This window comes from Heliangelus exortis, chromosome 15 (assembly GCF_036169615.1).
Source record: "Heliangelus exortis chromosome 15, bHelExo1.hap1, whole genome shotgun sequence".
Classification (NCBI taxonomy): domain Eukaryota; kingdom Metazoa; phylum Chordata; class Aves; order Apodiformes; family Trochilidae; genus Heliangelus; species Heliangelus exortis.
Window position 1 is genome coordinate 7,296,327 of NC_092436.1, and position 27,644 is coordinate 7,323,970.

The following is a 27,644-nucleotide window of genomic DNA, read 5'->3' on the forward strand; positions in this document are numbered from 1 at the left end:
ATGCACTTTGAAGGGTTTAAACTCAGCCTAAAAAATCTCAGACTTGACATACCTAAATCTTCACCTAGAAAGTCAGGATCATATTTAGAAGGTGCATGTTTGGTTTGCTCTTTTAATTTACTTGGTTTTCCTTACAGTGTGACCTGAGAGACTTTATGGGATGGTACTTTGAGCTGACAGCCGGGAAGGAAGGACATTTTGAGAGTTCCTTACTGTCTTCATTCTCCTTTCCCTTGTGCCTTGAGTCCTTCAGCCCTTGTATTTCTTTAGCACTCTGGGAAAATGAGGAAGATCAATATGCCAGGATCAGTGCCTCAGAAAAGTAGAGAACTGCCTGGGCTCCTTGCATCAAGAATTCAAGGAAGAGAACAAAGACATTTGGTTCTTACCAGGGCTGTGTGAATCTCTGCAAAAACCAGCCATCTGAAAAGCCAGCCCCTAAAAACGGAGTGCTTTGAAAAAGAGAAATATCTTCAAACTTTCTGAAAGTTGCTGGTAATGTTACACTATAGGAACAGGCACCTGTTAGTTTGGCTATTGGCTGGGTGAGGTCTTTGTGTGATCTGTTTTTCTGGGTCATCTCAGCACTTAGAGATCTTTTATAATTTTTTGTTCATGGAGTCAGATTTACACAAAAAAATACATGTGGTTAAAATCAGGAGAATATAACGAATTCCCTAATTGAAATGCTCTCCAGACAGTCTTGACTTACACTTCTTCTAAAGTAATATTAGCTGGAATTTTGCAAAATGCAACCAGAATCTCCCAAAACAGAGCACAAACATGCACCAGGATTGATACGTGACCCCATTCACTGTGTGTTCCCACATGGCAGCACTTCCAGTTGCCACAATGTCCCTGCAGTGGCTCCTACAAGTGATTCTGCCACCCCACACTGTGATTAAGTATTGCTGTTATAAACCAGGTACCTCTCCTGTTAATAACAACATCTGTTAACTAACAAATTGCTCATTAACCAAGACTAGCAGTGGATTTCACCTGATTACATCTCTGCAGGTCTTTTACGAAAGAGCTATCAACAAAATGTGCCTTTTTTATTCTTTTAAGATTCAAAGCAGTTTTCTTTTTAGTATTGAGTTTCTTAAAGCAGTGGATATCCCGTGCAGTTGAGGTTTATGTAAAAGCACCCTAAGATTATATTTTAAAAGAACAGGTGCTTTCCCTTACTATTTTAAAGAATAAAATGTCTTTTGTATATGCCATCTTTGAATGGATTCATGAACAATGCACCAAAACTTAGCTATAAACACACTACTGTCATATAATAGACCCTATACTTTACAATACCTACAGGGAATCACTTTTTAAAGTCTGTAACATATAGTAGTCCTTTTAAATGAGTGAGTGAATCATATAAAAATAAAAATTGATAAAAAATAGTAATAAATCTGGGTTTTATATCATGCACTGAGCAAAGTCTAATTTAAGCTACTGTTTTAAACCTTCTATGAAGTAGACCTAATTAATTAAAAACACCAGGGTTAAGCAATTTAGCCATCAATCTCTTAGCTTAAGTGGGGGATGAGGTACATATGTTAGCTTACTGAGGAAGAAAAATGAAAGACCTGTTCTCTCCAGACTCACATTGACATGATCTAGGGGAGGTTAAATATGAGCTGCTATTCCCAGGGAGACTTCTCCTACAGTTTCTTCAGCAAGATGATGTTCCCAAAGCTCTCGGCATGTTGGAGTGTGTCACTTATCTCCTGCTTCCAGAACAGTGAGTAGAACAAAGCAGGCTTGCAGTGCCTTTCTGAAGGAGTCAAATGTTGATTGAAATGGCAGTGGTGCCACGGGAGAGGAATTTCTGTGTAAGTTCAGGCCACTGAGTTACATTGGTGATGCAATGGAGTTTGCCAGCACTTCCTGGAAGGAAAGGGAGGTGCTGATGTGTTTCCTTTCTCTTCAGGGATTGGTCCTGGCCCTAGAGAAGATGCTATTTGCATGCTGGACAAGACCATAGAATCATAGAATAGGCTGGGTTGTAAGGGACCTCAGAGATCATCGAGTCCAACCCTTGATTAACTACCGCTGCAGTCACTAGACCATGGCACTGAGTGCCACATCCAGTCTCTTTTTAAATGTCTCCAGGGACGAAGAGTCAATGCTTGAGTCAAGATGCTTGAGGGAAACATCTAAACTGAGAGAAGAGTAGGACTGGAGGGTGGCCAGCAGTCCAGCAGTATCCCTTTTGCAAGGCAACCTCAGCAAAAAAGCATCCCAGTAACTTGATGGATGAGTTCAGTTTCCAAATTGTCAATGTATTTACAAGAAGCAGGCAGCTCAGGAAACTGCTGAAAGTTTTCCATCCAACACTCCTCACTACATTCCCTGCAACTGTTAATTTTTTGGTCAAAACAAACAGTCTTGTAAAAAAATTGAGATTATTTTTATTGCAAGTTCTCTGTTTTTCATTGAATGCCTGAATGCCTAAGAGATGAAACTTCTAGGACCTAGTTAATTTCAAAATTCAGTTTTGATGTTCCTTTTCACACAGCTTCCTCAAAAAAAAAAAAAAAAAAAAAAAAAAAAAATGGTGATGGGAGAAGTCAAGTATGTTGTTCCACATTAATGGATGAAAAAACCAACACTGCTCAGACCTATTTTTTTCAGTCTTTGGCTCTCCACCATCTTGGATGCTACAAATAAGAGGAATTTTCCTCAGCTTTTCCTCAGCAAGGGCACAGGCATTCAGCTGGGTTGCTGCTGAGTGAAGCTCTGGGTACTGACTTGTCTGGGCCTCTCATGGCTGAGTTTAGGAACAGATCATGGGGCATCTTTAATTTTTTGTGGGTTCCACAGTGCGAATTGCTGTTTGGCACTCCTGTTTCTTAGTAAAATAATCATGTTCCATGTGTGAACAACAGAATGCTTAGAACAATGTTTTCTTCATTTCCCACTCACTTAATTGGATCTCATTTCCTCAAATCTTGCAACCCCTCATGGTGACTATAAAGAACCTGAATGTAGCTGTCCTGTCCCCCTCAAGATTCTGCAGTTGCCCAAGAGAAGCCAGTTCTTTGTATGGAAATAGAAATAAAATTCAATGGTATTTGGACATGGATATCAAAAATTATGCAAAATTATAAGCAAGACATACATTGCTTAGTGCTTTGCTCAAAACTTCTCAAATGCCACAGGTGAACTTTCTGAATGCTTAAACACTTAAGGTATGTAACACCTAATCAGTTCCTGGTACCATTATATTAATTTAATATTTCTTCATCCACTTGTATTTCCCATGAAACCCTCAGTCAGCATGACACTTAATATTGCATGTGCATACACATCATCTCCCCTTTTCACCTCCCTGCTACTTTTTTTTTCACCAGAGCTGACAAACTTACACATTACACTGGTGAAGAGCTGCACCCAAAAATCAGATTGACTCCTTTTGCTGTATGGAAAAGTTCCCTTTTGGATCAGGACTGGAAATTGTGTCCTTATGGGAGGAGTCAATTCAAGTGGCAGATCCAGCAGAAAAATATTAATTTATTTTGCAAGTCAGTCGGATGCCTGAACTGTCCCATGGACTGACCACATGATGAATACATCCATCAAGGAGAAATGCAAAAACATGTGGCTGTAGATTCCCTTTTGACCAATTTGTCTGTAGTGCAAAGGTGCCCCCTTAGGAGTAGCAAAGACCCACCACAACAAGCCCAGGAATTAAGCTTGTTTACAGGTTCTTGAGACAGCTCATGTATCTGTGGTTGAAGATGCACTTCAGAGTTCAAGAGGCATTGGGAATAAATACTGTGCATAAAATGCAGCCCACTTGAGCTGAGCGAGTGAAAACAGGCAGCCACTGGGAATCATGTGGTGGCTCTTAGTAGAGGAAAGCCCAAACCTTGAATATCTTGCTCATTATTTCTTATTCATCCTGTATCCAAGCAAGCTCTGTGTTCTGTGAAGGAGAGTGAAACTAAAGAGGGACCTTGAAACTTGGCCTTCTAAGAAACAGGTTTACAAGAACTTGTCTCAGAGAGCCTTTAAAAGAAATTATTTTGTAATCTCCTACAGACACAGCCTTTTACCTTAGAATTAGAATGGATCTAGCATCCTAAAATCAATGCTCCATAAAGGGGATTCCCTAGGTCCCTAAGATAAGGTAGGATAAATTTATCCTCTCAATAAAGAGAAATAAGATCTTCTTGAGCTTCATTCTGTCCACCTAAAATCTTAATTGTCCCCTCCTCTTGGCCTGCATGGGAAACCAAGAGTGACTGTTCCTAAGCTTGGGGAACATCTCACATAATGAAAGCTGGCAGACCTGTGTGATGAGGACCTGAGCTGCCATTTTTGCAAATATCACAAACTTTTGAAGTTAATTCAGCACACAAAAAATGCATTTATCTGGAAATAGTGCATGTCAATTTCTTCCTAGTATTACATAGCTTCACAGCTGGAAAATCCTAGTGAGCAAAAAATTAAGGCATTACCTTACCAATGCAGCACTGGGGTTTTTTTGGTAGTTTTTTTTTGTTGTGTGTGGTTTGTTTTTTTTTTTTTTTTTTTTTTGTTTTTTTTTTTTTTTTTTTTTTTGTGGGTTTTTTGTTTGTTTGTTTGTTTGTGGTTTTTTTTTGCATTTATAAACAATGAAGGAAGAAGGGTGAGATCAACAGAGTGGGATAAAAATATATCTTAATGTGCCTGCAGGGACCTATGCAGAAAGTCACCAAGAAAAGAGTTTTTACATGGCACAGGGAGCCACACAGGAGCTACTTTAAAAAGAAACAATACATTTGAATATTCAGATCAAGCACTGAGCAGTAAGTCAAAAGGAAACTACCACACTCAAATCTTCTGCAGCTTAGAGCTAATTAGACCTATGCCTCAGAATGGTCCAAGCCTCATGCAATGTGGCAATGGTTATGATAATTACATTTTCATTCTGTGTTGGGCTGTGAGTTATATGAGTATTGCCTATAAATGCTAATGGCAGCTATGTATGTAAATCCCCCCCTCAATGAGGTGAGATTATGACTTGATGTATCTTAAGTAGCATGTAAATGCAGCAATTGGGGTGGCAATTACTTAAGTCTGGAAGATGCAGGGTTTTGCAAACCTCTAAAGGGAAGTGATAGTTAGCTGTGTGGACAGGCTGTTTACTGAGGAAGGTAGGAAGTGGTGCCCTGAAAACATGGAATAACTGGGGATCACATTGATTTTATTAGCATACATTTTCCACCAAATATAAGCAATGCTAATGATTGAAAATAAAATTTTTTCTATATGTCATAAAAACTTTATCTACATAGGTACACACTGTTACACACTTCTAAGTTCTTTAATGTACATTGAGACTGCAGAAGGTGAGACTGACTGTGTATGATCTCTTGATGTTATTCATATCACCTGGACTGCAAAAAGTTAGCATTTCTAATTACATGACCATTCCTCCCTCTCAGCAATCGTTTTTTTGGGGTATTTGAAGACTAGTTAAAGTGGTCTGTAAGTCCCCAGCTAGCTACCTATCCCCATAATAATGGAAAAAATGCATACAAATGATAGAATGATATGCAAAGGGACACTTCTTCTTCTGTCCTGTAGTCTGCTGACTGTTGGACTGGTATCATCATATCATATCACATTACATTATATTATATCATATTATATGATATCATATTATATGATATCAACTTGCCACACCACCATCTGCAGCATTTGAGTGTTCATAAAGTTTCCAAGCTGTTTTCTGGTATCTGACCTCAAGTGGTAGAAAGGAACAGGGAAGGGAAGGTTAGAGTCACACTGTCTGACTGCTGCTGAGCTGAATGGAGGGGTCTTGGTCTCCTCTCCTGGTTTCTACTTTCTATCAGGATGAATCCAGAGACTGCAGCATGCAGCATTGATTTGGTAAAGTACAAGTTTGAGTACTGCTGGGCTTAGAGTCTGTTTAACAATAGATGACAGCAAACCACATACAGGACCTGGGTGAGGACCTGGGTGAGGACTTTGATGGAGTGTGCTCTGAGACCTCCAACTCCATGAAGTATGGACTGAAGTGAGAGAGGAGGGGAGAGGCTAGATGTTCTTTTGGAAAAATGTTCCTCCATACAAAGAAGTTGTAGCAGATAGTGTTTTAAGTTTTGAAGACTTGGACAGGTATCAGCTGAATGTCAAAAATTAACTCCAAGGAGAGCAGTCCTGAGCAGCCCTTGAATAGTAACATCTCCCATTCTGCCCCTTTCTTTGTATTATTCTGTTCTTATTCTAAGTATTTATTTTTACTGTGTGCTTTCTCTAAGTATTTATTTACTGATTATGAGAAAAAATGCATGACCTCACAAGACCCCCAGCAGGTGCTCACAGCCTCTACAGGCTGCTTGAACAACCATGGTATTCTCTCCCTGCCTTATTATGGTCCTTTCTTGAATGTGGGAATGTGGAGTTCAGACCTGCTGAAGTATTGGGGGGATTGCAAGATATAAATAAGCCAGCTGGGGCTTCAACCCACCAGCTCAGCAACATTATATCGTGCTAGTCTTTGTTTTCACTGTATCACCTATTTTTTCTGACCAGCGGTATAACCAAGTTGTAAACTGCACACCTTACAAATCAGTCTATCCTGACATTGCTGGAGCGTTCATTACAAGCAGTAAAAAAACACTAGCAAGAAAGGTTTCAGTTCTGCAGCCCAATTTTCCATTGCAATAACCCAATTAACTGGTGTGTGTTTGTTTTACAAAGCTCTAAGCTACAATAAACCATGCCGATACACAGGCTGCAGAAAGCTTCGTAATTAGGACAAGGTGTACAAATTAAACCACTCTTTTTAAACTTCAAACCAGCTAACTTCTGACATACTGTACTGCTGGGGCTTCTGGGACTAAACCCAATTAACATCTTAGTATTTTATAAGCATCGTTTTAATTGCATTTGTATGCAATCTTCTCTCCAAGAGCCTTTCAAGGTGCTAGCCCTCGTTCAGATTTTATTACTTTAGTGATTTAAATCTGCTCTATCTGTGCCTCCCGTTAATAATGGTTGGTGCTACTTCAAATGCAGGCCCAACATAAAACTGAGCTCTCCAAAGAATTATACTTTAAAAGAGTTACATTTAACTTTATTATTACATTTTTAATTTTTTTCTCCCTCTGTTCGAACATTATGCCTGGGACCATTTTATCAAGCTGTCAATGCAGTAAGTGCTGGAAGAGTGAATGTTTTACTTCTTGATGCTTTGTTATGGCACAGCCTCTATAGCACAGCCTCAGTTTGTACTGCACAACATTGTCTGACAAAAAGAGCATTTCTAGGAGAAGCTTTAAGAGTTCTGTGCCCATGGATTTTCAAGATGCAGGGAGGTGTGTTTGTGGGGGTGAAGCTTAACTCCAGAGCTACAGCAAAACCAATCCTTAAAGCTGAGTTGCTTTTGTCCTTTTTAGGACAGGACCTGCCCTCCTTCCTTGCCCATCAGAAGTGAGCTCTGTGAAGCTTTACTCATGTGAGTAGTTTTATTGACTAATGGAATTGCTCAAATTTGGATGAATTGGGCCGTGATGGGAGCAGTGGAACATTTCATGGAAAATCTGATGAGGTCTAAGGAATGTCAATTCCCATAATTTCTTTCTATATAAAATTCTCTCAAGTGCTCTGTTTTTCTTTGTGCATCTGCTTCTTTGGAAAATGATCTGCGTGTCAAAGATCACGTAGGGTTCGAAGAGACCTGTAGAGGCATTAAGTAGTAAAATGGAACCCCGCTCTGCCCAATTAATAAAATAGTATAATATACAAAATGTGTTCCGAGATCCTTGTTCCAGAACATTATTTATTATCCTGGTTCACATTCTTCCAAGGATGAAAAAATGAGACAGGAATGTGTTGGATCTTATCGAAATGATGAAATGAAGAAAATGTTTATTTTATAATGCTGGCAGCCAAGCTCAAAATATTTTCCTCTTTGCAAAATGCAACTTAGGGTGAATATAGACTAATGTTACTCTCATTTAGGATTTCTGTTATGTGGATACAGATATTGGGTCTTAAAAATGTAGAAGATTTCTCCTGAAATATTTTGAACCTTTTCGCTTGATTGAGTGTCTTGTCAAACAAAACTGGCAGCAGATCTCTTGGAACTGCCTGAATCTATGCAGATACGATTTCTATCATGCCCTTATTGTGTGCAGTCCATAATAAGCATGAACATGTATAAATCATTTCTGGCTGGCACTTAGGATGCAATACTCAAAGGAGAAAGACATTTCTGTCTTCAAATGTCTAGCAATTTCTGATATTATACAGCAAGTCTCCCCAGAACCATACAATCCTCAATTCCACGCAGCTCTCTTATGAAAGAATGAGACTTTCATATCTGCCTTGCAAGAGCCACCAGTGAGATAAGAATTGTGCAGTTCAGATGTGTGCTGTGCCCCAGCCAGGATGGCTATATTGAACTTTCATTTGCAAAGCCTTTGCTAACAAAATTGCCCAGAGATGAAGGTTTTCGCCTCTATCATTCCTGTATACAATTATCTATGAGGAAGCATTACTTTATATATAGTAGATTATACAGTTATATATTATATGAACACATTTCCTATGGAATGTTCTTCTATGTGCACACCTATAATGTGCACTAAAATAAACACATATAGTGTATGAATGTGTTTGTGTTTTCTCAGCAGCAATAATGTAGCTAAGCCTTGGTATTGTAAAATGTAATAGTATATGAAATGATAGATGATCAGAGAAGTTCTAACAAATCATGCCTTCCCCAGATAGAAATGCAGAGAGCTGGTCAAAACTAAAGAAGCCATTTTAAGAAAACAGTGTAAAAAGATGTATGCAGTCTGTCTTCCAGTACTGGATTTACAGTTATTTCACACTCCAACTCTTTAGAAAATATTTTTCTACAACATATTACAGTAAAAATCCCAGTCTCTTTACAGAATTCTTTTTCAAGTTTCGCATTTCTTTTTTATAGGACTTGCCAGGAGGAAAAGATGGGATTTGAAAAACAAATTTTAAAATAATTTGAAACATCATTTTGATCAAATCTTTAATGTAATAATAATGTAATAACTGTATCAGCAGAAGCAGACGGAGGGAATGCCAAGGAAAATGGATTATGTTAATTAAGTTAACAATTTTTAATGACAAATTTTGTTTCAGAGAGAAAAGGTGATTTTTTAATAGCATTTTGTGAAAAATATTTCGAGCATTATAAAAACATAGGATTAGATATTTCTATGAAACAGTTCTTCACTGTAGGATGATGAATGATACATTTAGTATTATAGATATACATAATAAAATGTTTATTTGTGAGGCTTTATACATTTTATATCTGATCCACTTATAGACAAATACCTATAGTGGAAAGAAATCGATAATGATATTTTACTTGCGAGATTCTGATTGTTTTCTCATGTTCAAACAACTAGAATTTCTCAATTAACAGTTTAGTTCTTGGAAATCTGAAAAGCAGAGGGCATTTTAGACCATGAATTTAGCATGTGGAGCTGTCAGATTTAATATCCCTGAATTTTAGGTGAATTGGAGCACCTTGTTCCTGCAGAAGGAAGTTGTTCTGAAGGGACTGATGTCTTTTGGGAGCTGAGCTCTAGGGATTAAGGGGCAGAGAGCAAGAGAATATTTTATGCAAAAGAACTGTCGAGAACAGAATAGAAAATTACACTTCTTTAATGACAAGCTTTTTGTAAAATATGGAGAGCCATGGGGATGTACATTATTATTTTCTTTCCTTCTATACAGTGGAAAATAGGAGGTGTCACAGTGAGTTATCCTGTGCAGTGGCCACTAATGCTCCTGTTTAGTGTACAATTGCCTGCCACATTGCACACAATCACGTGTGTCATTATTATATTAACTGGGTTTATATACTGTTCACCTGACTTCACCTATCAGTGCTTGCATAATTACAGTAAAATGAAGAAGCTTATTTGGTTAAGGGAGGTTGCTTAGAATTCTGTATTCTGCCCGTTTAAAATTATGGGACCACAGTAAAAAAAAAAAAAAAAAAAAAAAAAAGAGAAAGAAGCTGTATAAAACCTAACATTTTCTTCAAATATTTTCTTTTTTGGAATCAGAGCCTAAGCTGTCAGAAGGCAAATCCAACTCTGCTTTGTGGGTGCTGGTTTAGGCCCTCACCTCCTTTGCTTTCCTTGCAGGCTCAGCAGATAGAGCAGTCCTTAAGCATGACAAAATAAAGTTGCAAGGTTTCCTCAGCAAAGGCTGTCTTTATGGGTGTACTGCATAGCTTTGAGTGCAGTTTTGATAGCACAGTGATAAATAAATACGAGCAAATTAATTTACAGTAATTGACAGAACAATTAGCCAAGCTGCAGTTGCAGAGTCTTTATTCCTTGTGGTGATGGAAAGAACCCAAAGTCATTTTCAGATCTCAGGTTTAATTTGCAAATAAAAAGGCAATCCTTTGTATGCAAGCTAAGATAATTTTTCTGGGAAGTCACTAATATACAGTAAATGTGGAACCCAATAATACCATTTCTAGAGCTCTTTTTCAGAACAAAACTGCTCTTTTCACTGCAGTAAGGAATGCTGATAAGGGTATTCTGGGATTTGAGCTACAGTTCTGGCTTTGTAGGACAATGGAAAAAGCAAAAATGACTGCAGTGATGCAATAATTGCTGGAAATTAATATTTATCTCCTGGTGTGCACACTGTGACTGTGCATGCTGATGGCAGCTCCCTGACCTGGCCACCACTCCTCTGCACTGAGGTGTTTGATACATGAAGCACGACACCAACCCAGGAGACTGGAGCATACCTGGGATGGCAGTTCCATCCACAAAGGAATATGTCATGGCAGGTCCAGGTCTGTGGCAATGATGCTTTGACCACAGCCCAGCTAAGCCAGAGCTCAGGCTTATTTCTTCTGCAAGTAAGTACTAAATGTGAGGACACCCAGTTTCCAAGATCTTCTCCAGTTATACTCTCTCTGTTCAGAAAATGTCAGGTATAGGTCTACCAGTGGCATCACTGGAATGTTTTGGGCTTCTCTTGAGAAGAAGTGCTGAAGAAAGTGACAGACAAAATGTTGGACAGGAATCAGAGGCACAGAGGAGGTGAAAAGCCTGACTACAGTGGCCTGGAAGGTGTCTGGGAGAAGCAGTGGCGATTGCCACTGATCCATGAGTTGTATTGCCCAGAAAGAAGCCCTTAGCTTTGTTTGTCCTGCATCTCCATTGCCTGGTCATCTGGCTCCTGCTGTGGAGCTCTGGTTTAACAAGAGCAGTGCAATGTCTCAGCAAAGTGCCTTGTCTCCCTGAGGTGTTGACTGGTTTCTGTTTCCAAGTGTTACTTTAAGAAACCCAGAGAAGTTGAAGTGTGAAAGTTTTATATTACATGAGAGAGGAGGTCAGAAGGCATCTTGGCAAAGAAACAGCAAGCATGTTTTATTTCCAAAGCTGATGGCACAAGCTTCAGAGCCACTCTTTCAGCGGAGAACATTGTCCTGTAGACAATGGGGCTCTTCAAGAAGGGATGGAGGGGCAAACACAATTTTTTCAATCTGCTAAAAAATTTTTAATTTCCAAGGATTAAGGTGGAATTTGGAAAGGTCTTTTCATTCAAGGCTGTTGACTGGCTGCACACAAGGCTTAGCATGAGCTTTGGCTCAGGTGTAAGAGATGGGGTTCCTCTCTTGTTTGGCAGTTGATGGTGAGACCTCCTGTTTGACTCCTCAGGATGTTAAGATTACTGATTGAATTACCTGGAACAAAGAAGATACTCAGTTACAAGGTGGCTAACCCATCACTTCCATCTCAGTATTGTTTTAGCACCCTTAGAAATAGGTGCTGGCCACATCAACTTTGCCCCAGACTCTTTAGTCTTTTTAGGGTGAGGAATGGTGCAAGAAAGCATCTTAAATTCAACTGTCTTTTGTGGCTAATATCCAGCTTGGTACCAGCACCTCTGATAAATGCACAGTGAAACAGGGAAGGTCAGGCCAGTGAATTTGCTCTTCTACTGTGTTAAGACTTTATATTAAGGCGACAAGAAAGGCACTGGGCAAATGTACACATCTGTCAAAGGCACTTCCACAGTCCTCTCCCTGCAATACTTAGGTACCATCTCTAAAGTTCCACATCCCCATCTTGGAAGGCATGGCACAGAGAAAGGCCAGAGTGTGAAAGGGCTGATACTACCTGCACAATCACTTCATCATTGTTTTTTCTTTTAAATGTAGCTCTAATTTCTGAGGCGAGTCTGTACGAAATAGTGATTCAGTATTTGGAATACCTTTTGTGGCTCTTCTCCAAGCTTAGCAGGCTCTCCAGCCCTGGGGAGACTTGAGCTTTTTTTCTGTGAAATTCTCTCTTTCACATTATCCTCTTCAGTATTTGTCTGCAAAAGGATTGAATTCACACTCGGCCCAATCCAACACCCACTGACTCAATGAACAACCACCTCATTGTCCTCAGTGGGGGATGGCTCAGCTCTTGTTTGAAACGGTTTGCAATGATTTGCAACTCACTTTTATTGCCTTATTCTTGTAGAATGCACAGCTTATCCAGCGGATGGTGGCAGTTGAGCAAAATGTTGTGCAAAGGCAAGGGATTTTTTTTCCCTTCTAATAAATACCTCCTCTGACATTTCTTGCCCATCTCTCTTCTGCATCATATGCTGGGCATTTGTCACAAGGAGCTACTGAAGCAGATGGCCCCGTAGCTCTGTTCTATCTGGTGACTCCTGCGTACCTACAACTGCTCAGGAAAGCACAAGCAACATAAAAAGAAAAACAAACATGGATTTTTCCCTGCCATGAAGCACCTTGGGCAGGGCCATGAGAGCTGTAGCTCAGCTGCCGCTGGACAACGGGACAGTGGAGTGAGATGCGGGGATTAAGCGGGGTGATCCAGAGGAAAAGCAGTTTCAGCCAGCCTCGGGTTAGGAGTTTTGCTGGCCGTGAGCACGGGGAGGAAGGTCAAAAAGCGGCCTTCTGAGTGCGAGGGAGGTTTTGCGGCACCGGGCTGCCGGGCCGGAGCAGGCAGCACCCGGCTAGATGGCGCTGGCGACCCAGGAAAGGCCCCGAGCGGTACCGGGACCCGGGCAGCCCCGAGCCGGCGGCGCGAATCGCCGCACCCGAGCTCCCCGCAGCACCTCTTCCCACAGCAGCTTCCCAACAACCCCCTCGCACAACAACCCCCTCCCCAACAACCACCCTCCGACACCTCTCTCCCCCAAACGTGCCTGTAAATTATATATAGGTTTTAATAGATTGTGTCACACATCTGAAGTTATAGGGATTTGATATAAACCCGCTATGCAGTAATTATGAGTGTAAAATACATTCGGGGGGCAAACATTTTGCAGACTTGCCAAGACTAACAGTTAACAAATAAAGACCCATTCCTGTTCTGGCCTTGAGCTGAGCCCTGGAGAATTTGCACATGCATTTGAAATGAAGCAATCCCCAGATCCCTGTGTTTACTGGGGAGGAAAAAAGCAAACATCGAAACAACAAAACAACAAACCCTTCCTTCCATAGGTCTTTCTACAAATACGTTCCTGGCACTCGGTAGCTTGCAGTCAGAGACTCTGGTCTTTAATGTGAAATAATGCAAGGGTTTTAAGCAAAAAGTTGGCTGCTAGAATTAATTGCTGTCTTATTTTTCTGGCTGGAGCTCCTGTTTGCAAGTGAGGACCACATGAGCAGTCCCACCGTCTGCATAGCAAATCAGGACTGTGAACGGCAGCTCCCACCGTGTTACACTAGGAAAGAGGAGAAAGAGAGTAAGAGAAACAGGCAAGAGTCAGAAGGAACAGACGAAACAGAGGCAGGACTACTGTGAGGGTGAAAATTAAGAGAAATCCAATGGGAAGTGGGGTGGGGGAGTATGGGAGCAGGACAGCAGAGAGTTGAGAGGAGGGAGTACAGATATTAGGAGTGAGATGAGCCCAGGGTAGGTAAGGCTGAGCTGGGTGGGAGCAGAGGAATAGCCAGGGAAGTTAATACCAAGCTGGTGGGTGTGCTATGCCCTGGGTGCTGCTGAGGGCATTTTACTGTTCCAAAGAAGTCCCGCTGTCTAAAAGCTGTGGTGAGGCACCACAGGTAACACCCCGGTAGTCCTAACACAGAGGATGAGAGTTTCTCCATTGTAGGAAAATGTTTATTACAATATTTGGAGATTCACAGGAAATGCTGAGGGATGTGTCATCCAAAGGGAACTGTGATCAGGGTGCAATGTTTTGACAGTAAAGCATGCAAGCTTGTTTTCCCCACCTTGTAGCTTGTAAAGGGTAGCCATATCCAATAGAGAGGATGATGCTGTGCAGTGACATTCAATCCATGGTCTGTTGATTCCCATGGTATTTATAGGAACTTTCAAAGGCATTTGCAAAGAGAAATAAAAAAAAACCCACCAACCAAACCAAAAAGTTTGCAGCTTGTCTTGTGAACAGAAGTAGTGTGAGGACATGGAGCAACCTGAAACCTGCCTGTGCCTTATTTTTGAGGTTCAAGCAGGACTTTGTGGCTGTGCCAAGCATGAATTCCCATGAGATGTTTCTTGTTGCTAGTGCTAAGTGTAATTCTGCTTAGTTGTGACCATTTTAAGTAGAAATGTGAGAATATGCATCAACGTATTTTTTACAAAATGAATGTATCTTTAAATAGAAAAATTACCTGTTTGTTGCAATGTTATTTGGTAGCCAATTTCTGGCATATTATGAAGTATTTCTAAGGGATTCCAAGTCTTCCCTGCCACAGTTTTATTTCTCCCCACATTCTTTTCTGTTGGAGGAGGAGGGAAAAAACAAAAAGAAAAGAAAAAAAAAAAAAGAAAAAAACGAAAGAAAGAGAAATAAAAAGGAGTCTGACAGAGTGAGCACAGAGCAGGACCTGAGATTGTTTTTTCTGGCTGACGCAGTTCGTGTTGCTGGTGCTTTTGCCACTTCCTTGAAAGGCCAGTGGAGGGAAAAAAAAGAGATTAAGGTCATCAAGATAATGCAAAGAACAGTAAAATTGGAAGCAGAGGGGAAATATAGAAGGTCTGTTTTTCCAATAGTAAGTAGTCAGTACAGGAGGATGTAATTTGCAAATTAGAAAAATGAGCAAAGACTATAAAATTAATTTTATGACAGAGAGGAGAACAGTCCATTTGAAAGGGGGAATAAACTAGCCTCCATAAAGCTTTATGGCTGATACAATCAGTATGTTGGTTTAAACTAAATAAGAAATCTGAGCAAAAAAATCAACCATGGGGCAGTCTTCAAGCCCTGCTTGTGTTGTAGTCTGGATTGTATGTGATACAGGATTCGAGTCTGGGATTTCAGGACAGTGGAAGCTCCACAGATTCCCAGTCGTGGCTGTATGGGTGTGCTTGGAGGTGGGGAGCAGGAGAGGACTGATAATATGCACCAAACTTGTTTCTGACAGCTGTCAGTCACCCATTCTCTATTCTTCTGGTGACTTTTCTTCGGGTGAACAGATCCCAACCTTGTAAATGTGCTTCCTCCACAATGAAATCAAATTGTCTCTCACACTCATGCCAGACTGGGAGCATCTCAGTGGGTGGATCTGAATCAAAAGCTTTTAATTAGCAAGGGGACTCCAAGTTAGTTACCGAGCAGGTTGCTATAACAGGGACCTCCCTATCTCAGAGTAATAGAAACTGCCTTGCTCTGTGCAGGAGAAATCTTGGATATCTCAAATGAAAATGTCTCATTCTGCTCATAAGAGGAACTGTCCAAATCACTTGAATCAGTAGGCACTGAGCTCCCAGTCTGGTCCAAATGAATGACAATGTCAGACTGGAGCAGCAAAAGATTTTTCTTACATGATCTTCTATTTCATCCTAATTTTTATTTCCTCCACTGTCATTCTTCTTTCTCTTTTAACTAATTTTTTTAAAGTAAAAAGAGGGGAAGGAAGGAGTAACTTGCACTTGGTGAATTCTGTTGTTCTTGTTATTCATGTAACGTTTCTAGTAGCCTGTGAGCCCAAGACAAGTTTTATAGGATTCAAATGCAAGCTCTCTGAGGGGCTGTAACTCCAGAGCCGTGTTTTCCAAAGGACAATTCTCTTCTGTCTCTTTGCTATACCATTTTCCAGTAGAGAGGAAAAAATACAAGGCAAATAAACAAATATATCCAAAAAAGGTAAGTGAGGGACTGATTGTCCCCTTGTGAAATTCAAGGTAAACAATTACATGTAGCTCCAAAGGTTTTAATGAAGTTGCCTGGGTGTTAAACTGCTGTAAGCTCAGGAGCAAATGTCCTGGGCTGCTTAAAAAGGAGAAAAAGCAAGTTTGCTCAGCAAGCAAGTTTTCTCAAAAATTAAATTCTCCTCAGTTGTGTGATGCAGATCCCACAACAAGTTAGTGAAACGAAACGGTTCTCTTTTCATTTTTAAATAAAGAGTGTGATCACAAATCTCTTTGACACTGCCATTCCTGGGGTCTATATACTCTCTTCACAAATAAAGAGCAAAACTCTGTAAGTTTGTAAAGTTAAAGTGGCCTCCATAAAATACAAATAGACCCAAACAGTTGCTTAAAAAATATCAGATGAAAGTATAAAATTTCTGAAGAATTAAATAGTTCTTTTGGTAAGAATGGGAAAGTTCTGCTACTATCATTTTTTTTTTCAATTAGTTTTACATTTTATCATTCCCAGAATTCTTTCTCAGGTGTTAGAAGCATTGTGTGCATTTTTGTTTTCTTGAAATTGTGGTGTGTCCTTTGCAAAGCACTACTCTGCAATTTTGTAAGTTGAAACTGTTGAAATTTAGGAAAAGTCTTTCCTTAAGCTCTGTAAAATCCTATTCAATAATCAGGGAAAAAAAGTACTACTACTACTACTCATAATAATGTGCCTTTGAGAATGCACAACCTGCTTTCTTTGTGCAAAACTTTCAGCATTAGTGAGACTATATTTAGAACTAAAAATGTGATTTTGTTCCACTGAAGTCTCAGGAAAAAAATCAGAGCCACTTTTATGGTCCAGATAGAGTTATATGGAGATGTATAGATATGTTTTGTTAAATGTCCATGCTTGTCACATGCTGTACATCTTACTCATTTAATGGGTTGGCCCTCCCCTTGTGATTAGCACGTAGAAGCAGTTTGATATCTTTGTCAAAAAGACTGCCCTTTGTGAGCTAAAATAAAATGAGTTTTCTGATACATAGGAAGTTAAATACTTTTACACTGGCTTGCCTTGGGAGCCGATTTCTTTTACAAATACTTATTTTTAGGTGGAAGAAGTAGTTGGAGACCTTAATGGCAAGATTTCAAACCAGATTTATGCTCTCAAACACCTTTAAAAGTGTGTGTGTATACACACATATATCATTGCATTTATGGTACCAAGCCATAACTATCTGTGATACTCCAGCTGCAACAGATCTGAATGCCATGCAGTCTTCAGTGTTTTCACCTTCATAGCACCCATGGGAGTTAAGAAAGTGCTATTTTCCTATTTTACAGATGGGGAAGCAAGAAGTTCATGGCAAGCAGGAAGATTGTGACAATGTGGGATGTTAAGCACAACTTCTCCATGATAAAAAGTGTGGATGTTTGAGGTTAGTGGTCACAAACATTGGGCTTCCTGAGCCAGAGGCAAAAGAAGTCCAAGGAGATCTCAAATTTTACCTGCAAGGGGCAACCCCCTCAAAATGAATAGCAGTGAATAGCAAGAAAATCCACCCTCCCCCCCCCCCCTCCAAATTCTGATGCTTTTTACAGGTGTGTGTTTTATAGCTCTCCATCTAGCCTGCTGAGCCATGTCCTTGCCTACAGCATTGCCACTTCCCAACTGCAGCAGTTGTTAATAGTGCCCAAGCTGTAGGGTTGGGTGTCTCCATGAGACATCAGGAGCAAGCAAATAATTTGCAAAGTGCTTGACAGAAGGATTTTTCACTGTCTGAAGTGCAACAGTGTGACCCGTGCTGGTGCTCAGTGCCTGGCCAAGCAGGAGGGTGAGCAGTTTGTTGGGGCACAGTTCAGACATGGGACAAATTGTTGGCACCCGTGCCAAGAAATTAAAAGCTGAATTCCTTTTTTTCTGGCTTTGAGATATAAAACCATTGTTATTTTTTCAGTCTCTCTCAGACTATTATTTCCACTTCAAATGTAACACATCTGCATTGTTTTTGTGTAAATGTACACCAGCACAGGCCTCCAATCCTGCTGAGATTTTTAGCTCATTTGACAGCACAATGATTCTTGTCTCTTTTGAATGAACCTCAACAAACCCCTCTTTGAATGATTTAGGCTCTACGCATACTATGTTTAGAGCTTTGGCTTGACTCAGTTAAAACTTTCCTGATGAGTTTTCCCTCTGAAGAACCCTCTAAAAAGATAAAAATGGTGGGTTAGCACCAACCCTCCCTGCTAGGATTGCCATTGCCTCCCCAATGGCTTGATCTTGCATCCAGATGTTACACACGTGATGGAGCATTGCCTGTTAAGAGCTGAGTCAGCACAAGTGGTTGCTTCCACTCAGTCTTCATTTTCTGTAAATGGAGTGGCATTTCAGCCCTTTTTGCATGGTGGAGGTAACACTAAGAGCGTGGTCCTTTTGAGAACCAAGATGGAACCCTTACCCATCTTTGGCTCTGTGCTGACCCCAGGTGCTGCTGTTGGTGGGGGCCCAGGAAGGGGAATGCAGCCCCCTTTCCTATTTTGTGGTTCCCATGCTTGTGGACCCACACTGCCATGGGTCACGGTCCCTGACTGCTCCACTCAGTCCTGCTTTACCCTTGTTATGTGTCCTGTCAAGCTAAGCCATGACAGTCTAACCCCTCTGTTAAGTCTGTATTATGTTCATATTATTTCTGAACCTTGAGGGTGATGAGCTTGCAGAGAAGCAGATGCTGCTGGTTCTGCCTTTACTTTTGGAAGATGCAGACAGTGAGCTAAGGCTGTAATAAGGGAGAGATGGGTTGTTACTGCCTGAAGCCCAGACAGGCAGTGCTCACTGCAGCATGCAATATGGCAATTCATAAAATGTGACATTCATGTTGGTGGGACACTGCTGTGAGCCTATTTTACTCTGTGATAAAGACTACATCTGTCAGGGCTCATCTCCTCATCTCTGGGTCCATCAGACAATCATAGAGGGGGAACTTCTTATATGCAGGGTATAGGAATGCCTCTGCAGCATGTGTACCCCAACCTGTGTTAGCAGGGGATCTCCTGAAGGAGTTCGTGCTAGAGAGATCTCTGCACAGCCCTGGTTACACAGAGCCTTATTCTGCAGGGTGCTGGCTGGGTTATCATCATCTAAACCTCCTTGGGAAACCTCTTTATGAAACAGCAACACACTTCCTCCAGGCTTGAAAGGAAAAAGCCATTGCACGTTTCAAAGCCAAGGTTTTAGGAACAAAAATGGACCTTTTAATTGCTTTTTTCACTTAGGAATGTGAAGGAATCACAGTGAACCTTGAAAGTTTGATATGTACCAGACCAGTAAATAGATTTGGATTTGGCTTAGCTTTTTTTAATGTTTTGCATACTTTGTTTTTCAAACTTTCAGCAGCTTTGCTTTGTTTCAGTTAATGAAATTCTTCTATTGCAGCACTGGGACTTTTAAAGCATTTTTGTAACCTCCTGCCTTGGTCTCCAAGGTATAAACATTATTTTATAATTAGCCTTCACAACTATGTTATACATTTGAAGGGGAGGAAAAAATGTTTTTCCCCCATTTTTATATAGGAGAATTACAGTTTCTGTCTGGGGACTGAAAAAATGTGTGTGTATGTGTGTGGAGAGGGGAGAGAGATTCAATCTGCCGAAATTTCATCTCCTGCCAGTTACACATGAAATCATCATTACAGAGAGAGAGTGGGAAATTACTGAATTCATTGGAAAAATCCTCACTCTATTCTTAATGAAACCGCTTTAAAATATGATGGGGGAGGGAGACTTAGGGATGTTTGTGTTCTACCAAAAAAACACAGGGAAAGAACATTGACTTTTCGCCCCCTGTTATATAACTTGGCATCAGGCTCTCACTAGCTGATTCTGATGGGAACTAATTTGTCTCTTGGCCTTATTCCTGCCAGTCCCCTGTGGTGCTTTCTTATGGTGAATTCATATCAGAATAAAGCTGTCACCAAGGTAACCACATGTGCATATGCACAATCATGTACATGCACTGTGTAATTAAGTCTAAGTATAAATAATAATATTCACCACACAGTACAGTACTTGAGTGATGCTACTTAAGGGGCCCTCATGATGTCTCTTTGGTAGAGGATTAACCTCACAGTTTTACAACACGGGGAAACTGAGTCATGGAGAAGAGGGGAAGCCTCCCAGGCTCAGGGAGAGACAGTGCCTCAATCAGAGCCAGGGAACTCAGTTTCCTGCAGGAGTTCATCCAGCTTTTTTCACAGGGACCACCACCATAGGCAGTCACTGATCTTTAAGCTCAGGTCCCTTGAAGTGTTTCTGTCAGGTTTACTCTCATCCAGGAAGAATTTATTGTATATAGAATTAGCTGTAGACAGAAAAGCTTCTTTTCTACACAGCCTGGGATGGATATACACAAACTCATGTAAAGATCCTTGACTTCAGTAAAAATTTAGATCCAGACCCAACAATTTCTCCAGCCTTTGCACTATGGAACAGCCACACATGAAGGGAAGCTACCTTGAACCATTTTTGAAGCGATGGCTTGCTCTGCTATAATAAATTTTCAGGATTTTCAACAGAGACAATAAATCCATAGGAGAGGGCTTAATAGATTTTGAATTTTCTGATAAGGAACATGCAAAGTCTTTCCCAACAGAAATGTCCACTTGAAAGATGCTTGAGTTAGGGTGTGTTTCCAAAGGTTTGAGGTTTGGGTTTTTTTCATCCAGTGGAGAAATACACTGAGCCAAAGACTAACCCAGAAGGAAGCTTTTACAGATCAAAAGAGTGAAACAAGGAAGGAGAATATGCAGGAATCAAGAAGTTAATTCTGTCTTCATCAGTCTCATAGAAAAAAATACATGTGAGCATGGAAAAATATTAGCCAATCACTTCTGAAAGCCTCCAAAAATATTTGTCTGAAGTGTGCATTTAAATGGGAAGGCTCCAGGTGTTTTCAGAGTTCTTCTAGCCTACAAGCAGGCCGGGGGCAAACCTGAGCATACAGATAATGTAACAAGAACCATTCCTCCATGCTTCAGTAAGAAAATGCAAATAGGTTCATTTCCTCTTTTGAGGAAGACCTGGAGCAAAGCTACATGTTGGGTGTCTTCCCTGCCTGGAATATTGTGGTGAGAGGGGAGCAAATGGCACAGAGCCACACAATGCAGCAGCAGTGCAGCTGCTGTCAGCGCAAGATGCCACGAAGAGGGATGCTACAGCCAATTCCCTCTGTGCTTTGCACCATTTATCTGCAAGATTTTGTCAGGTGCCAGTTTTTCACTGCTCCCTTTGTCCCTCTCTCTATCTGCCAATGCCCCCCCGTGCACGTGTTGAGCTGCTGTCATTTGGGAACCAGTGAAAATTGAAAACAAGTTGCCCAAGTGAGAAGTGCAGCAGAGACCTGCACTCCCAGAGAGTTCTGCCTTTCATGGAATAAAGTATCCATGCTTTGCTGGAGCCTATCTGCATCAGGCTCCCCCTCTTCCTCCCACCCCATCGCTTTCAAGGAAAGGCTCTGAAATATGTTTTGATTTCATTTTACAAGTAGTCTTCTAAAAACATTTCTCTCCAGCCTTTTCTCTAAGTTTGTTTTCTTTGCTAGTTCAGCCTTTAGAAGACACAACAACTTTCTTTTTTTCTATACCCATTAAGAATAATATTTTTTCAAAAGTTTAGGCAGAAACCAATAGTATATACTTCATCACAAGAGCTAAAATGGGAAGGGAGCTCTTTTGAAAAATCTAGCCCCAGCTGTGGCTGCTAAGCTATGCAGGTAACCAGCAAATAATTAAGGCTACTGAATCAGCTGGGTGACAAAATTCCCTTTCCATCAAAGAAAATCCCAGGTGAAAAGATTATTTTAATTATGATTTTTTTTTCCAGAAGGTTTACAAAGTATTCCCCCTTTACCTCTCACTGAATAATTTTAATAGCTGTTAGAAAATAGCAATTGCCATAAATTCTTGGCTTTTTTTTGTTGATGTTGTTGTGGGGGTTTTTTGTTTGTTTTTTTCTTTTTTTTGGAGGGGGGGTTATTATTTTTATTTAACCTGGGATCAGGAATGTCAAGTAAAGTGCTTCCTAAAGCTCAGCTCCAGGCACCATGTAAGTACCTTCTATGGCAAAGCAGAAAATATGCTGGCAAGGGGGAAGAAATCTGGTTAATCATTGTGTAACCTTAAATAGAAGCAGAAGAGGATTCCCAGTATTTCTAATTATGTCTTTTTTTAAGCAAAACTCATCCCATTTGAGGACCTGATTCATGGTGCCTCGAGACTTGAACTTGGCAATGCCATGCTCATAATGATACAGTTTTTGTCCAACAGAAAAAGGACCAGACTTGAATTAAACTTGCCTGACTAGATACTGATTCTTTCATGAAGAAAAATACTAGCTTACTATCTGGGGTTGCTCAGTTCAGTTTATAGAGCAGCTCTTCTATTTTTAAAAGTTAAAGCATTTTTCATATTGTTCTAGAGTAAAATTGCCAGTAACCAACCAACCAACCAGTAATATATCTACTTTATATAGGTCTTTCAAAGAACTACAAGAAAATGGTAAAGAAAGTCATCCCATATATAAAATAAATCTTTTCAGTGAAAGTATCCAGCTGCTTCTGAAATACAGGAAAATCAAAAATATCTCTGGCATTCACAAGCCAATTATTGAACTCAGTGTCATGGTTCTGAATTTCCACTGATTTAATTAAGAGGAACATTTGGCCCTAGCTAGGAGCAATACTAAGTTCTTCTTCATTAAGTGTTTTCAGGGTAATTTCTTAAGGGAAAAGATAGATGCTCCTAAATTTGTCATTTGATGAACTGTTCTGGGTAATATATTAGAGCTATTGATTAGTGTAACGTGGCAAAAAGCAAAGCCTGATGGATCAATCATTGAAGTCAACAGGTGTCTTTGATTAAGTCCAAAAACTACAATATAAAATCATAGTAATTCCAGGCCATAAAGAGACATGCTTTCAGCTTGCATCCACTTTTCAGCTTTAATTCCACTTTGTGGCCTATCAGTACCTTATCTGGACTTCCTGGGGTGTGGCAGTTCCATCTCAGGGTGGCTTTTGAGGATGCAGCATTTTCCTTTTGTTCTACAGAGGAATGAAAACCAGACCAGTTAAAGTTGCATGCAAAAAATCAAGTTGTGTTGAGGCATTCATTGGCAGGTATTAAATGTCAGGGGGCTTGTTACATGGGACCATGGACCAGAGGAGCTCCTCCTAGGTCAGTGAGTGAAATCTCTGCCCATCACTGTCAACTGAATCTTGGAGTCTTGGTCTTCACCAGTCTGTAGGTAACTTTGACCTCAGAAAACCCTTGACATGTATCTCTAGAAGTTATTTTGGCTTCTCTGCTGGTGCTGGCATCCATACACAACATTTTACATCAACAATGTCATGACTGGCTCTTCCTTGAACCCTCCTGAGTGCTGTGGGCTTCAGCCAGGCTGTGTGTGGTCACAGCAGGCATCCTTGAACAGGAGGGGATGTGACTGCTGTGAGCTATTGCCTGTCCCCTCAGAGTTGTGATGGAGGTCATTAATGCTGGGTAATTAGTTCACTCGATGACACTTCAAAAATACTTAACCTGGCTGTTTGCTTCCATGTTTTTGGGGTTCAGACTGCTTTGTTTTAAATAAGCATTGGTATTAACATCATTATCCTTTCAACTCAATATAAATCATGGTGTTTTTTTCTTATGTGACCACAGACCCAGTTGGAGAACATAGACACTTCCCAATAAGCACTTACAGGTATTTATAAAAGAGGTAAGTGAATTAGGTGCCTGGTAGCCTTTGCTGTTCATTTAGAATTAAGCACTTACTTGCCAGGTTTGGTTTGTAGATCCTGCTGCATCCTTGTCTACCTAAAGACCTTTATAAACTGGCTCTGTAATCTTTTGATCTGGCCTCTGTGTTTTTCCCTAAAGTACAAAATGTTCCTTTCTACTGAAGCATTGGTATGTGCTAACTATCTGTCTGGATACTGAGTGATGAGGAGAGGAGGGAAATAGCCAGTGACAATGATTTCTCTTGCTGATTGTTTTTTTCTTTTTCCTCCACATAATTTAAATCAAAATATCCAAACCTCAGACCTGAAACTAGCTTCACAGTCTTACTTTGTATGTAAAAATATTCCATTTAAATCAGCAGTAAAGCTAACATGAAAGTGCCAATAAATAATATATGCAAAGAGTTTTTTTTATCAATATATAAAGAAATGTGGAGTTGTGAAGCTGCTGAAAACAAGCATTAGGAAATGTAATGAAGCAAGAATTAGAACAGCATAGTTCCTCTGGCCATTATAAATGAGAACTCCATGTACCTGGAGAACAGGAAAACTGATGAGTACAGTCTGTTCAGGAGAGAAGGAGGAAAATTTCCCCCAGGAACACATTTCAAATTACTTATTTATGAACTGATGAACTGGGAGACCACCTATAGAGAGACAGGAGCAAGCAGTCTGCTGCAGACAGCTACAGAACTCCAGCTAATTGTGCTGCTGTTTTCTGTTATAACTCCTGCTCTCCAGCTGGGCTTCGGAGGCAGGAAATTTAGGCATTGACTAGAAGTTGCACTTTCCCTCCTTCTTCTTGGCATAAATATATACTTGTATATTTTAATCTTCTGGAATAATTCAGCAAAGGCATGGGAAAACATCTGCTGCTTTTGTCATGACAGTGTTGAGGATTTTGTGGGGTAGGGTTTCCAAGGCAAAAGTTCTGAGCCTGGGTCCACCCCTCAGCAAAGATCACTTCACAATTTGAGGATATATGGCCTGAAATTGAAAACAAAGAAAATGCTCTTTTATTTTATTTTCTGTGCGTCACTGTAAGGATGTTAATTACACGTGAACAGAAATAGAAACATGCATATAGAACAAATAAACACAATATGTATTAACCATGTGGATGCATGAGTATGAGCATACAGATATATTTCATGTAAATTATCCCTGCTGGCAGATATTCTTTGTCCATGCTCATATATACACAAGCATCAGTATAATACTTTGTTTATGTTAGTATAAATATGGCATGGGTCCAGTTTGGTCCACAATGCAGATACCAGAAGGTAAGACTTTTTTCTAGTGTATCAGAAAAGAGAAAATAACTTTAGTTACTCCTTAACATGATATAATTAGATAGGGAAGAGATAGTTAATCTACTCTAAATATCCAGTGGTTGAGAATTCATTTCAGTAGACCTCATATCAGCTGAAGTGCAGGAACTCATATACAGAGAATTCACTTTATCAGCTTAGAAAACATGAGACAGAGAGAGAGAAGGGCATCAAGATTTATTGCAAATGACTCTAGTAGCAAGAGGTTCAAGCATTAGCTAATTTTTATTTGCTTCTCTTGTCATAAAAGTAGATGAATTTTAAATAATCAAGGAATGAGTGATTATATTAACACCACATTAACAAGGAAACTTAAATACTTTCATTTTTGCCTGTTCTCAAAAAACCCTAAAAAAACCTTTCTATCGCAATGAATATGTAACAGTGTCACACCATAGTGAAACTTTTTTCTTTAAGTATTCAGAACATTTTGTGAGGCTGATCAATTGGGATTTTTTTTTTAAATACCCAACTTGGATACACTGGCAGGTATTCAAAAGTGACAATTATTTCAACATTAACTTGATAGCTCCCGACAGCCTGGGAGATGGGATAGAATCACCTGGAAGCTGGCATTTCGCATTGTACCACTCTGTCTGTATAGTAACTGTCATCTTCCATTCAATATTGTAAATGCTATCTGCATACAGGCTTCTAAAAAGTTATAATTTCTTCTAAGTGATTGAAACTCATAGATCTCTTTCTCTCCTTTCAAGCCTCACCTGAGAGGTAGCAATGATGACAGGCTGGTTTAACGCAGCTCTTGCCAAGATTAAGTAGTTGTCAGCCAGATATCATTGGAGACTAAGGGATTGCTTTTGGAAGTCATTCTGAATTGCTAACTAACAGGGAGCTGGTTCCTAGACGGGTCTTGAGTCTTTTGTTTCCAGGGATTGACACATCTACAGTAACAAAGCAAGCATTCCTTGCTAATATGGGATTTGTGCTGGTCACCTTTCTATCTGGGAAAGACTTTCTAATGAATGCCCCTTTCACCAGTGATTTGCAAAAGCAGAAAATGCCCAGAGCTGCTATTTTTAGCACTGCCTGCTTAAGAAATTGATTATTTATAGTTTGGTGAAAATGTTTGCAGCAATACCATTCCTCTGTTAGAACAGGCTTACGTATTGGATGAATCTATGTGAAAGTTCAACAATAATCTCTCCACTGTCAGCTTTCCAGCTCTCAAGCAGGCTGTTTGGGAAGGATGTGTATATAACTGCCTGTTGTATTCTGCTCACCTCCTGTTTCATATACATTCAGTGACAGACAGCCCCAATGAACAGAGAGTAGCTGAGGCTGACAGGTCAGCTGTAACACAACAAGTTGTCACTGTCATGGGAACATGGCAAGTGGAAAGTAGATGAAGTTGCCTAGAGGATGTTTTCATCAATTTAGTGTTATGTACAAGCTAATAAATCTGCAGACACTCTCGTTTCACTATACACAATGTGTGTGAGGGGGAAAATGACTGAGCTTTGGCTGGGCTGGCATTTACTGGACCAGATGGAGTAGCCACTTCAGCTAATAGTGTGAATGATTTAACTCCTTTCACTCCCTACCTTCCCTAACAAAGTATTTCCCATGGGTCTTCGGACCGAAAAGTTTATTTTTAAGCATGGGAGTGACATTGACTCTCTAGAGAGCTTTGGGAGTTGCAGGGGGTTGCTTCCTCAGAAGGTGATTAGTTTAGTGGGAGAGAAGGGCATGCCTCTACCACTGGAATCAGAAGAGGCAATTTATGAGGCAGGGAAGAGCTCATTTAACAGAGACCCTAGAAAACACCCTGAATACCTAGAACTGCCCATGTTGGCTGCTTGGATATTCTTAAACTGATCAAAATTTCCAGACCTTTGGCATGAGAAATTAGTAGGGATGAGTAGCTTTCATCCTCCCACTCCTCAGATATTAAAAAGATGGACCCCAGAATAGCAGCAAGTAACACACTGAGGGATGAAGTTGTTATAATAATTACTGAAGGAGCCCTGCTGAATGTTCTGTCATCATTCTGGATTACCTGCAACATGCATGCTAGTTTTGTAAAGCATATTCTTTATAGAACAGTAGAGATTGTTTTAAATTACATGGTGAAATGATTTACCTTTATGAACAGCCAGTGGATATTGAAACTTCAAAATGAGGTTATGCTGTGTTAGTTTAATAAATTGCAAAGTATAATTTCTCTTTCCTGCATGGCTGACTACTTATTCATTTGACCTAGTGCAAAATATGATTGATACAATCAAATAGAGAATTTGCAATAGGTTTCCAGTAAGTTTGGAGTATTCATGCTTGTTGATGAATGCAGGAAAGCATATTGCTCTAACTTAGATTTTTCTACTAATAGGTTCAGCCAGCACCAACTGATTCCTAACAGGTAAACTATGTAGTACCTCTTTTTATCTACCAGAATCTGCT

At 40.1% G+C, this 27,644-nt stretch overlaps 1 long non-coding RNA gene across 1 annotated transcript in view; it reads left to right on the forward strand.

Moving 5' to 3' along the window:
* The first annotated feature begins 4,490 nt into the window (after positions 1-4,490).
* The window catches only part of LOC139802855 (uncharacterized), a 208,935-nt gene continuing 185,781 nt past the window's right edge, over positions 4,491-27,644 (forward strand). The window contains exon 1 of the long non-coding RNA XR_011728806.1: positions 4,491-4,566. This is a non-coding gene — a long non-coding RNA (uncharacterized lncRNA). The remainder of the gene's footprint in view (positions 4,567-27,644) is intronic.